Consider the following 13466-nt stretch of genomic DNA (forward strand, 5'->3'; position numbering starts at 1 on the left):
CGACTGCACATGTGGATGCAATGTAAATGAAACACGTTACTACCGTGCAGTCAACACTTATTTCCCAAAACATGAATGATAAGGACTTTCTTTTGTTTTCTTAACGAAGTTTTCCTGCAGACGCGCGATCTATTTAGTGACTTTTTCTTTTTAGTTCAAAGTATAAGCGAAGACGTAAATAATAATAATAATAATAATAATAATAATAATAATAATAATAATAATAATAATAATAATAATAATAATAATAATAATAATAATAATAATAATAATAATAATAATAATAATAATGATGGTGATGATGATGATTGGTTTTGGGGGAAAGGAAATGGCGCAGTATCTGTCTCATATATCGTTGGACACCTGAACCGCGCCGTAAGGAAAAGGATAAAGGAGGGAGTGAAAGAAGGAAGAAAGAGGCGCCGTAGTGAAGGGCTCCGGAATAATTTCGACCACCTGGGGATCCGCGACGGTCGCATTTAGACGAGCTCTAAGTGTGAAAAGACGCCGGTTAAAATTAATTCGAACCTTTCTCAACTACCCGCCGCGGTGGCTCAGTGGTTAGGGCGCTCGACTACTGATCCGGAGTTCCCGGGTTCGAACCCGACCGCGGCGGCTTCGTTTTTATGGAGGAAAAACGCTAAGCCGCTCGTGTGCTGTGCGATGTCAGTGCACGTTAAAGATCCCCAGGTGGTCGAAATTATTCCGGAGCCCTCCACTACGGCACCTCTTCTTCCTTTCCTCTTTCACTCCCTCCCTTATCCCTTCTCTTACGGCGCGGTTCAGGTGTCCAACGATATACGAGACAGATACTGCGCCATTTCCTTTCGCCTAAAAACCAATTATTATTTCTCAACTATACGTCGCACTGACGGCGCGCCTTCGCCTCTATCTCCACCGCCGTTCCCTGCTTCCACAATGGTGCGATTTTGGTGCTTACCCTGAGCGAAGCAGTTACTGCACCTATGCTTCGTTCGTAGCCAGTTAGTATAGTATTACAAAAATAAAATAAAACGAAGCCAGTGGAAACCAGGAAAGGAAGTTCTCACTCTGGCCTGGCTTCCTGATTTACATGTACAGTATGCTAAGCTCATTTTGATGCGGCTTAATCTCACCGAAAGGAAACCGCTCCGTTCAGGTGAAGCAGGTTTTTAATGCCTATAGCCGTTCGCTCAATTGCTCAATATCTTCCCCTCTACACCCCATACTGGAGCTTTTGTAGCTAAAGCCTGTCGCAAAGTGTCATCGTATGCTTCCGCCAAGGGCGCCGCGGTTTGCAGCCGAAGGACGGTGCCTACAGTGCATGCGAAATGAATTGAGCGGCTTCAGTGGAGGGGTGTGCCTGTTGCCGCAATCTGGGTATGTGCCAGCGTTTCTACCGGGCGCGGATGTCTTCGGTAACGAGAGACCGTCTTGCATCAGCTGCTAACGGACGCCCCGCTATATCCGTTCAACTGGCACCATGCACTGTGAAATGCCGGTCCGGGAGCAGGTCAGTATACAAGGTGCAGGAAAGCTGCCTTCATCGGAAGTCCCACGGCGTGTGCTATCAAAACCGGGAGAAATTGGCGATTGAGGGTGTATGAACATTCGAACGATGTAAATGCCGACCGCTGCAGACATGATTATTCATATTAAAGGCTCTAAACAATATTACATTAACAATGATAGCAGCGTGAAATAAACATGAGTAGGCCGGTTATTAAAGCGAAGGCCTTTAATGGCTCATACTCCGGGTCGAGATCCTGTCCGTACGTTACACCGCCAACCGGAGGTTACGACAACGGAAGTTACGTCATACCGTCTGTCCATCCGTTACGCTTTTCAACTCGATAAGAAAAAAAAATTTGTGTACGATTGGATTCGAACCACCACCCTTCTGCTCCGTAGCCGAGAGTGCTAACTAGTATACGCTACTTCCTGCCAACGCATATGTAGTTCTCCTTGTCAAGGACGCTAGAGAGTGTTTGCGGAAAGGGGTCGAACCAGACGGATGCCTCACGAACACCCTCCAGTGTCTTCAGCATTTAAGATTCACAAACAATTGTGCACTTATTCAACACCTTAACCACACGTCAGCGACGCAAGCAGCAACACCGCGCTAAAGGCTTTCGCCTCGCCGCACTTTAGGTCAACAAAGTGCCCCCCGTGAATTTTTTATATTGGTAGCTGAAGCAGCAGTGAGGCCAATGCCTGCCTGCTGTGGTGAATGGAACGTGGCATATTGAAAAATGTTCCAGTTCCTAGTACGATTTCATTGATGTAACATAGCCTCGGACCCCACAGGCATTAGAGAAGGGTTGGGTAAATGCAAATGCCAGAGAGAAAAACCGCAACGGAATAAAAACGACAGCAACACTTTAAAAGGGTACAGACACTAAGTTCTTGGGGAGCCCTTTTTTTTTTTTGCTATATACGACAGACAAGGGATATGGAAGCTCATGGGTTTGCTTTCGTGGGACCTCTTGAGCATTAATTGTTCCGGTAATCTTCTTGCAGCTTTCAACTGCTACTGTGCGGCGTTGGTTTCCATTCGACGAGGTTATCGAAAGCAGCCTGCTGTCTCACGTTGCAAGACACACCACAGCGATTGGCGCATGCAAAATTTGGGGGGGGGGGGGGGGGGGAAGGGGGGGGGAGCTTCCACCAATTTATTCACTACCATCATCAGGAGAAATAGTCTGCGCGCATGAGGCTTCTTGACTCGCCCTATTTCGGCGCCTTGGACGGTATAATATTATTAGTGAATTTATTAGAGTTTTAGCACAATGGATACCTATACATACCGAACCAGCTAGGTGCCTACAGTGCGTGCGCAGTGGCAGGGTCTTAGAGCGCGTGCAAACTCTCTACTATATAGTGCTAAAACTCTCTATTACAGATTTCTATTCTGGAGTTCATTGCAGGCCCCATGTAAGGGCTCGGTAGCACGGTAGCGGTTAATTTAAATGGTGCACTAAGCCTGCGCGCAGTACGGCTGTGTAGCTATAGTGCCTAAGTGCACCGACATACGGTAACAATGTGCTGAAACTCTTTATTACCCGCACTAACGCCGTGATTGTTAGCTTACAGCTACGAAAATGATACTAAGTTCTCAATTTCTTGAGGTTTAAGTCACTGCTTCCCGGAAATACGCGATTTAATGCGTTCAACAAACTTCCTCTTCCACTGAACGCCTGCTCTCATCCCGCTGATAAAGTAGGGTAGACTATAATTTTCTCCAAAACAGCTTGTCAAGCAATTTAACAGTTTATTCTTCTTATACGAGGTGATTCTTCAACACGTCCAGTTCAGCCGGCGCGATTTTTACAGATTATTCAGATTCGCACTGGCTTCTGGGCTGGTGTGTGGGTTGTTTTTTTCAACCCGCTCAGCAAATGTGCTTATGGCAGACTGTCATAAATAAATTAATTTGGTATAGACTGCTTTCCGTGTTGCTGCTCGTGTTTGAAAGTGCGTACGCTGTGCCATTTGAGGTCTTCCCAAGCCTGTATATTCGCAGATGAAGTCATACCTGGAGTGGTGATAATCCAATTGCATTACTTCGCTTATCAAACTCGACCAAGTTGAAATGAACGGAAATATTTCATGGTCCTTTAAGCTATATAGAATAATGCCGGAAGATTAAAAGGATGTTTCTAGCTGCTCTTAAAAGATATCGCTAAGAGCAAAACAGCACAACGAGATTAGCCGGAATAACACACTTTTCTCGTAACATTGTTGCGAGTCTCTGGAATACCATGAGCTATCTTCAACGCGTTTACACCGATACAGTGTTATCTTCTACTTGACGTTATCTTTTTCAGCCAGAGGGCAAACACTACTCTCCAGGGATATAGATAAATCTTTCGAGGAACATTTTTCTGCGCCTCGCCTAACTGCATGATAGATTACGAGTAGGTATTCCCACTGGTGCCTTTGATGTTTTTTAGGCATAAAGGTCTATCACACAGAGCTCGTTAAAACGAAACACTGCTAACGTTGGTTTCACACTTTAGGGCCTGTCTGCCATTTATATTACATATAAAAAAATTGGAGAGGACACTTAAGCCCCGCATTAAGGGTACTACGCGATAGCGTAGTGGGTTAGGATTTCGATTCTGAGCAGTTTGACACCTTTGAGCGCATTTTGCCTTTTGACACTTGTTTCAATTAATTATTTGATCATTTAAACACTCGAAATTTTTCTTAAATAGCATCATCAAACATTGGATTGCCATTCTGAGCATTTTGACACCTTTGAACCCCATTTTACCAATTTATTTGTCTTTAATTATCAATTCATCAATTAATTATAATAATTTCATTAACTGGTCATTCCTTATCACACACCAATCAATCATCAGTCCCTAGAACCACAAATTACCATGATACGATTTTTTTACGCAGCCCCCAATTGTTTCCGACACGCGGTGCCGACGGCTTTTCAACCGAACGAGCTGTATACGCTATCGCGTAAAAGAATTACAAGCCACTTAAACAGTTTTTTCGGTGCCTAGACGCGTAGGCAGGCGCGTTCTTCATATGCTCGCCAAGTCACGCGATGGTCGTAAGTGCGCCGAACACAGTGTCGGACTCGGGTATACGGGTCAGGTGGGTATGCGTGACACAAACCACTCGACGCACATATCGAAGCCGCTAAGTCGAAGCTGTTTGCGGGGCGCGTCTTCATGCACTGAGAGATGATAAGGCGTCTCTTATCTCTTACCTCAGGCACGTAGGTCGCGTCCGCACGCGACCCGATGGAGGCCTGTGATCGAGGAGCGGTCTCTGGCCGCGTAGATAAAAGAGTGCCCTGGATCATTCGGACTCAGAGCTGGGCACACTTCCAACGCTAGCACGGCCGTTGCGATACTCCATAGAAAACAAATATGCATAAGCTACCTCTCAGAAAAAGTGGGGAATACGAAAGAATGGCACGTTTCCTATCAGCGGTTATGAAGATCCACAAAGTTATCTTCCTTTAGACCTTCTTTCCCTTTTAAGGCAGCCGCAGTTGGCAGAGGACGAAGTTAATTGGAGATATATGGGATAGGACTTGGTCCTGTAGTGGTCGTAGTCAAGGTGACGATGGTGAAGGTGATGATTCTTCCCTTCAACTTGTGCTTTCCGTTCCTTTAGTTCTCGTTGTCTTCGCCAACTGTAGATAACGGGGTCATTATATAAAGCTCGTCTTTCCTCTCTCGTAAACGGAGCCCAGGACGACAAGGACAAGAGAGACCATACGAACATGCGGACACGTTGAGATATCTGAAAGTTCCCATTCTCCAGGGATTAAGTTGAACGACTTTAGAAGCTTGGACTTGCCGGTGGGACATCTTTCAGGTCGTCTCAATGTGCGTCCTGTGACCACCGTATGATCGCCTTGTGCTTATCCTCTTGAGTGCGCTGTTACTTGGAAGGTGTCGTACCAGCATGCCGATGTTTCTGCAGTTCCGATTTTGTGTTTATTAACACATAGTCGTGTCAAGGACGTTCCTTTCAGTGAGGGCTGTCACGAACGTGTGACCTCTGGTCTTGTAGTTAAGGGGGGTCATAGTAGTTAAGGTGGGTCACAGAGTGGTGGCGGAGGGGTGAAGAAAAGCTTTCTGTGTCAGTCGCATTTCGCTTAAAGCGGCGATTAAAATTTTTCGAGCTCTATGCTTTTATTTAAACGCGAGAGCATTAGTAGCCGCATGTCGGGAAAAAATTGTTTGGCGTCGGCAACCATTTGAAGCCACGTAGGTCATGTGACCATGTGGCGTCATCACAACCTGCCCACCTGTGAGCAAACTGACCGCGTGGCAGGCGGAAGTTAAATTAGTGATTGGTCGCAAGAGGTTGCTCGGGTATTGATTGATTGATTGATTGAAAACTTTGTTTCCACCAGTATAGGGGGTACTCAGGTACGCAGGCCCGAGCAGGGGGCCGGGACTCCGCAACTAAAAGCGCGCGAGAATACATTGATTCTTCGCGGCCTCAGCCGCCAGGCGGATGGCTTCTTTTTGGTCTTCAGGGTTTGCGCTTTGAAAGAGGAACTCCCAGGCTTCTGCGTCTAGGATGTTGGCCATAGCCCCAGGTGAAAAGGGGCATTCCCATATGATGTGGTCTAGTGTGCCTCTCTGTCCCCAATGTTTACATTTATCGTGGTCTCTGTCATCGATCTTGAGGTGGTGTAGCCATACGAGGTTGGGGTAGTTTCCAGACTGCAGCCTTCGAAGGCTTTTGGCCTCTCCGTTGTTTAGTTGTTTGTGTGGTGTTGGGAATATTTTCCTGCTGAGCTTGTAATATTCGCAGATGTCGTTGTATGGGTTTAGCGCCTCCTCGTGTTCTGGGTTGTCGAGCCTTGCTCGGGGAAATCTGCATGAGCCTCACGAGCCCCACCTGCGCATCGCTTAACCGCTGCATGCGCCAGGAGTAGTATTAAGATTCCCAGAGGCCTATGAATGTAAATGAGAGAATGACCAATTTAGTATGTCAATGCTATTGCGCAATGCCCTTAAGGCGGAGCTTAGGTGGCCCCTACAGTGTTTTTTCTTGTAATCATCTTGGGAAACAAAATTTCGGTACTGAAGCAGCAGAACAAGAATGTTAAGCAAAAGATAATGGCCATTCTTCCTTGCGGGTATGTGCCATTTTGTGAGGCAATCATCGTCATCATACCGAGTGTTTAAGCGAACACTTTCAAAAATTTTGAAAAGCAGGCTTTTTGGGGTAAACGTGGTTTTAGCGGCATAGTATTACCTGTTTTGGCGGACACAAGAAAACTGGCCAATCGTCTTAAGTAGCAAGCTGGGAAATTAAATTTTAAGAATTAACTTTTAAACTAGTAGAGTTAGGCACCTGGTTGCAATTAGAGATATTGTAACCGGTCGTTTTAGTAACCGTCATATCAGTTTTTAGAATTTCGAAAACGCGATTACCCTCGCCGCTGTGGCTCGACAAAATTTGGCTGCATCGTGCGAAAATACATGTGCTTTTGAAAGCATGCAGGCAAAGCAACCCCTCCAGTGCGCGTAACTGGTCGAAAAATCCAGATTTTGTCCACCCACAGCGCCGAGGGTAACCGCGTTTTCGAAATTATAAAAACTGATATGGCTGTTACTAACGACCGGCTGAAAATCTCTAATGGCAACTAGGCGCCTAACTCTACTAGTTAAAAAGTTAATCATTAAAAATGAGTTATCCAGCTTACTACTTAAAACGATTGTCCAGTTTTCTGGTGTCCGCCAACACCGGTAATACTGTGCCGCAAAAGCCATAATCTTGCGCCAAAAAGCCGATTTTGAAAATTTTTGAAAGTGTTCGCTGAAACACGCGGTATAATACCACACTTCTCACCCGTCATAGGAGTGAAGAAGAGAACGGTAGTCCACGCGGTGTCCCAAGAAGTGCAGTTCCAAGATCGCACAAGAAATGGAAGCCGCATTTCGGTGGAGGAGAAATGCAAAAACGCCCATGTGCTGTCAGCACACGTTAAATAATCCCAGGTGGTAGCAATTAATCCCCAGCCCTCCACTCCTTTACGAAAATTTCTTTACACAGTTCATAGACTGTGCATACACTTCTGTCTGTAAAGTCTATAAACTTTCCATAGACAAACCCTAGAGAACCGTCTATAGGTAGTATAAATCCATAGACAGTTCATAGAGAATCCGTAGATTTATGGCCATACACTTTTAGTAGACTTTTGTCTATAGACTATGAATAGACGAAAAGAAATATCTATATGAAGGCAATAGAGTCTATAAGAAGTCTATAGACCGTCTATAGCCCATTTTTGTAACGGCTACGCCGTCCCTCATAGCTCGTGAACAGCTTGAGGGCATTAGAAAAGGCTGCCGACTTGTATGCATCAAACAACAAATTGAGTTTTACAAATATGGTCAGAAGCGGATGATCAAATGTGCTACATCCTTACTGGGTGGTTAAGAAAATGAATATAGTGTGGCTACTCTTATGCACTGTGGCACTTATAAGTAGTGGTGCTTTGGTACTTCACGTGGAGTTTACGTGAAAACTTTCGATGTTAACAATTTGAAATTGAGAGGCATTCATTATAAATGGCGCTAACGAGACCACAAGACGCCGTCTATTCCTGCTTGGCCTGGTTCGCGTTATTTATAATAGAAAGATTGTGCGGTGCTAGTAGCCGGAAATCTTGCGCTGCTAAAGTAGATGGTTGTTTTGATGTGCTCAACCGTTGCTCGAGTGTGGCGTGCAGAGAACGTCGCCGTGATTCCGTGAGAACAAGGCGAAAACTTCTAAAATTTAATCTGTAACTGTACTCACACGCAGCAACTATAAGCGTGCTGGACGGGTTTGCTCTAAAACCGTGTTTTAATCTCAGAAGTTATTTTATGCGTTGCTAAAAGCTGCCATGTACACAAAGCGATAATCTCTTGCAGCGCATTTGGGTAAAAAAAGAAGGCCGATAAGATCAGTAATCCTGTTAACGTGATTGGTAACGAGGAACTGGAGCGAATGGCATCATATCATATATTAATAGGCAATTTAAAATCTTTATTTCCCTCTCTAAATATGCACTTGCACATGTTGGATAGAGGGTGCAAGGGCAAAAGCAGTCGGCCTCCGCTCGCCAACATCTCATTCGTTGTTCTAATAAATAATAAATAAAATGTAATAAGAATAATATTCAGTGTAAAATACACGGCCGGTGTAAAAAAAAAGGCGGATTCCAATGAATCGTAGGGCCGGAATGTTGACACCATTGCTCACTAGTGCAGCAGGAAGCTGCGCTGTGAGACCCAAGTTTGTTGTCTATCCTCTTTAGCACCAAATGTGCTGGTCCACCGATATTTATATTCGACTAAGGGGTCGAGGGTGTGAATAAAAATGTGAAAATGGAAATGGATAATCGCCGATTCGTGGGATCCCTCGCTCACTCGCTCGCTCACTGAATCAATCAATCAATCAATCAATCAATCAATCAATCAATCAATCAATCAATCAATCGATCAACCAATCGATCAATTATCCAAATACCGTTCAGTAGAGAAATCATTTAAACAATTATCCAAACAATCGTTAAGTAGAGAAATCAATCAATGATTTGCAGTAGTAGTACAGTGAATAACTCTCCCTCGGCAATTAATATTTTTATTGGTTGAGATTATTAAACCGGTTGATTACTTGCGTGGCCCTAACGCGATTCTTAGCCATTAAGTCCACGCATTAATGCAGCAAGTAATAAGGTCGCTTCTTTATTAAGTCGACCTGGGTAGTTTTTGTAGTTCATAGTTGTATAATAATGCGCTAATGAATTGTTTGGCTTTACAGCTGAATTTATAGTACATGCGATCAGCGAATAGCGGTCCTTGAACTAGCTAATAAAATGGTTTTCTGGGTATATGAAAAAGATAGAAAAATGATGGCGGCTGCGACTTTGTGAGCGCTGGGAGAGCATTCCATATAATACGTCTACTTATGTGCTGATTCCTGATTTGATCGTCGAAAGCAGCGTACAGGAACTTCCTTTGCATTTGAATAAATTGACGTTGGTTTTAGGAAAAACAAACAAACATGAGCGCCAAACAGCTTTCGTCAGCTGTCAGAGTGTACATTCACACATTCAGCTTTGTGAACTTCTTTGCTGTGGAGCGACCATCTGTTTCCATCCTCTGCTTATCAACAGCTCATTGTGTGCGAGGATGCCAGTCGGAAAGGAAAGCAGAAGTGCATTCCCCTCTTCGCGAAATGCCATGGCCTCGCCTTCCGGCAACAGAGTAGTTCGATTTCCAGGGAATCCGGTCTCCATGTCACCCTGCTTTATCTCATTTGATCTTTCATTTATATCTTCCTATCGTCATCTAGTTTGGCTTGATGTTCCTCCCTTCTAGCCTCGGCCATCAGCGGCTTTCAGTGGTACAGACGTAATGAAAACGAGTCCTGTGACATCTGTGTTCCGATCCGCCTGTGACAACGAATATGGCGACCGCGATTACAAAAGCAGACGGACGCGGAAAAACGAGCAAACATAATCGATTGCTCTGTTATAGCGACGCTGAAAAGCAGAAAGAAATAAACATGGCGACAATGAAATGCGAATGCAGACGAACGCGAACAAAAAAAAAAACACAATAGGCGCCCACGAGTTGTGAAAGCAGACGAAGGGAAGAAGATAGTTTGTGTTTCTTCAGGTAGCTCTGGAAAATGAAACACCTACGCCGGCGCCCAGAAACAAGGAAACACATAGGAATGGCGCGGAACGGCGCGAAATAAAGCAAACGAAAATTCAACGAAAAAAAAGAAATGAATAAAAGACGGCGGAGGGCGCGGGAAGGATGCAGTTGCCCCCAGCAACGACCGCGTCGCTCTGACGTCAGAACCACGCCCCCGAGGTCGCGCCGGCGATTGGCAGGGCTCCAGGGGTATAAAAAGCATGCCGGTCTCCGACCGGCTCACTCGACAGCTGTTGTCGACCGGTCTTGTTCATCGCATCAAGGTGCGCTGCTTTGATTTTGGTTTCTTGCGTTGGTTTGCGGGTCCCTGGAGATCAGATCTGAGCCTGAGACTTCGTGATAGCTTCGGCTGTGTTGAGATAAGTGTTCTAGGGTAGACATTTTGACACTGCATGCTTTGCTGCGCTCGGGCCGGCGGTCAAGATCCTGTAAGTTCGACTTACGAGATACGGGTTTCCTTTCCTTAACCGAGAGTTTTGACGCAGTTGTATGAACGACAGTGTGAGAAGCTGAAATTATCTTAAAGCGGAAACCTGCCCTATGCTCGTGACATTGAGTGACTTTTACGTAACACGAAGGTTTACAGCTTGGCTAATAGTTCGTCACTATTTAGAAGGTGCTTAATTTCGACTCGATATCTCTAAGGAGAGGTTTCATAACCGCGAATAATGGCGTCATTTCCTTTAGTTGCTGGCCGTGAATAGGTCGAGGTTAGGCCTCTGTTTTGCGTATTGTGACGCAAATTTCTAAAGCGCAGTCTACTAATGGTAACGTTTTGCGTACGTAACCTAGCCTGATAAACGTTCTTGGTTGCGTAAATACTTCACAGTAAATAGTGGTCAGCTACGGAGTACTTGGATCTTAATATACCGTTGTTAATACGGACACAATTTCATGGTTGTAATGTTAATTGCCGGGCCAGAATTGAAAGCACGGAAGATTGAGATAATAGCCTTCCGGAGCATAATACATGCATGTTCGTGTATTACCTTGAACGTTCAGTATGCTATTTCTTCCTCACAGGTGTTGCTACTTTTTTTTAGAATGCTAACTCGCGTTTCGGACCGGTAGCTTTGTTATTTAACCGCTAATAATTTTTAAAAATTGAAGCCAGCGTAAGTCGGTGTCATCAGACTTGCTGTATCAAGCGGTAACAGCGATTCGAAATTTGGTCCACTGAATCTGATCCCAGAGGCACCCAGCTCATGTGTACTATCTGAAATAAAGTATTTCAATACTTACAACTGTAACATTTCACCATTTGATACCACCTCAGCGTCTGTGCTTTCGATTCGATGAAGTAATACGGGGCATGTTTTGAAAATGATTCTATCCATGCCTTTTGGCGGCAGTTTTCGCTCTTGAACTTGTGTAAGCTGCATATTAGCCATAACCTCCGCACTAAAAGCGGAGATTAGATCTCTGCATCAGCGGAGCCTAAATTCAAAACGTCTGGTCAACTGACAGTGCCCTAGTTTCGTCTGCTTCAAGGCGGTCGCCATGGAAACAGGAGACTGAGCGTACATATTTCTCTGGAAGGGGTATTTCCCAACCGGGCATCGATCTGTTACGGGCGGCACCATCATGAGCGACCTTCTGTAACCCCAAAATGCGCTCTCCATAAATATATAACTTGTTTTCGGGCTGGACATCTGCCTCAGCTAATGGGGTCTCAGTGCTTCGGCTGCCGACTTCAAAGTTGGGTCGTGGAAAGCCCCCCGACTCATCCAACTACTTGTGTTCGGAACGCTATTGAAATGAGGCCCTTGTAGTAATACACTATTACTCATCTCTGGCTAATATGGCGGTAGAGCAGTTAACTTCCCATTCCATATGTTTCTCTCCTATACGCTTAGTTGCAAAAATATAAAAGTATAAACCACCTAATCCTAATGCATGACTGTTTCATCTGGAATTCCCTCAAGCTAACTGACATTAACAAATTAAAATCGGTAGAAAAATGAGCTACACGTTTTGTTTTCTCACCGATATCGCAGAAATTTTCTGCCTTCTATAATTTGTCTGCTTCAGTTTCCACAGCACTAGTCTGACGTCATTTTCCGTTGAAATTTTAACATTTCAACCCTTTTCGACTGAAACCATCCAGGAAGTACTCTGTTAAATTTCCTAATCCATCATCAACTATAAGCTAGCACATGTAGTGAACATTTAGCCTTTTACTTCGGGCACTGACATGCTTAAAAAGATTTTTCTTCCAAGTATCCCAGGAATTTTGAACTGCGTGATGCCACTTGCGCTTCATCTTTGCGTATTTAGATGCGTTCTGTGTGCATATCTGCTTCATTTAGGCAAGACCTCATGGAATCCCACGTCACTTAGAAATATATAAATAATTAAACAATCGATATTCTTTGTGCATTGGTCAAGTTCCGAATCGTCACTCTATCTCGCTTACTTTAAAATCTGCCCGCCACTTTGTTTTCATCTTCTAATCAGATTTTTACGGCTTAACCCAGTATGTCAGTTCAGCCTTATCCTGAACACACTTAACTGTCCTTCAGAGCAATCAGAAATGTGGTTATGATCGTTTCATACGTTCGCTTCATACGTTCATACACGGAGTCGGTGTAGAAAGTTGAACGCTATTCAGGCGGCCTTTCCTAATGAAAATGGTCTACAGGAGTTTTTATAGACTCTATTGCCTTCCTATAGATACTTCTTTTTGTCTAGTCATAGCCTATAGACAAAAGGCTACTAAATGTGTATGGCCATAAATCTATAGATTGTCTATAGACTGTCTATAGGATTTGTGTTGCCTAATGACTCTTGTCTAAGGTTCGTCTATAGAGAGTCTATAGACTTTATATACAGAAATCTGGAAACTGTATAGTCTTCTAAAGAAGTTTTTGCAAGGGTTGGGCCATTTCTCACAAAAGTACTTCATAGAGTTCACAGACGGCCTATAGAATGTCTACAGACTCTCTATCGTAATGTATTTAAAGTATATAGGCCGAGATGTGGGCTTTTGATCACGTCCCGCTTATCACGCCCCGCAAAAAGCGGCGGGGGGTGGGTGAGGTGTGGAGGGTGTTTTTTCCCGCTCTCGCAAAACACGGCATGCAACGTGATCGGCATTGTCGTGTAACCGAGGTGTGCAGTGAACTCAGCTTCGTTCGAGGTTCGAACCAAACAGCTTCCACTAAAATGGATGAGATGTGTCCCACTTTCATCGAGCGCCCCGATTCGGTTGCCATGGGCTCCGGAGGTGGCTCGCGGTTAAGTCAGGTGAAGGGGGCCCGGACTCCCGACAAGCTCGGCGATCGA

The 13466-nt window shown here is 44.6% G+C and overlaps 2 protein-coding genes across 3 annotated transcripts in view; one reads left to right on the plus strand and one right to left on the minus strand.

Annotated features, from left to right (window-relative positions):
• LOC144104613 (uncharacterized) overlaps nucleotides 1-13466 on the minus strand; it is a 97339-nt gene that overhangs the window by 39647 nt on the left and 44226 nt on the right. The window lies entirely within an intron of this gene.
• Nucleotides 1-13466, plus strand: part of LOC144104612 (dicarboxylate carrier UCP2-like) — a 52647-nt gene that overhangs the window by 824 nt on the left and 38357 nt on the right. The window contains exon 1 of one of the 2 annotated variants that reach the window (XM_077637724.1): nucleotides 10396-10444. The exons of the other annotated variant lie outside the window; for it this stretch is intronic. The gene's annotated coding sequence lies outside the window, so the exon portion shown is untranslated. Of the gene's footprint in view, nucleotides 1-10395; nucleotides 10445-13466 lie in introns of those variants that run through there. 2 annotated transcript variants of the gene reach the window in all.

Source organism: Amblyomma americanum, chromosome 9 (genome assembly GCF_052857255.1).
Source record: "Amblyomma americanum isolate KBUSLIRL-KWMA chromosome 9, ASM5285725v1, whole genome shotgun sequence".
Taxonomy (NCBI): domain Eukaryota; kingdom Metazoa; phylum Arthropoda; class Arachnida; order Ixodida; family Ixodidae; genus Amblyomma; species Amblyomma americanum.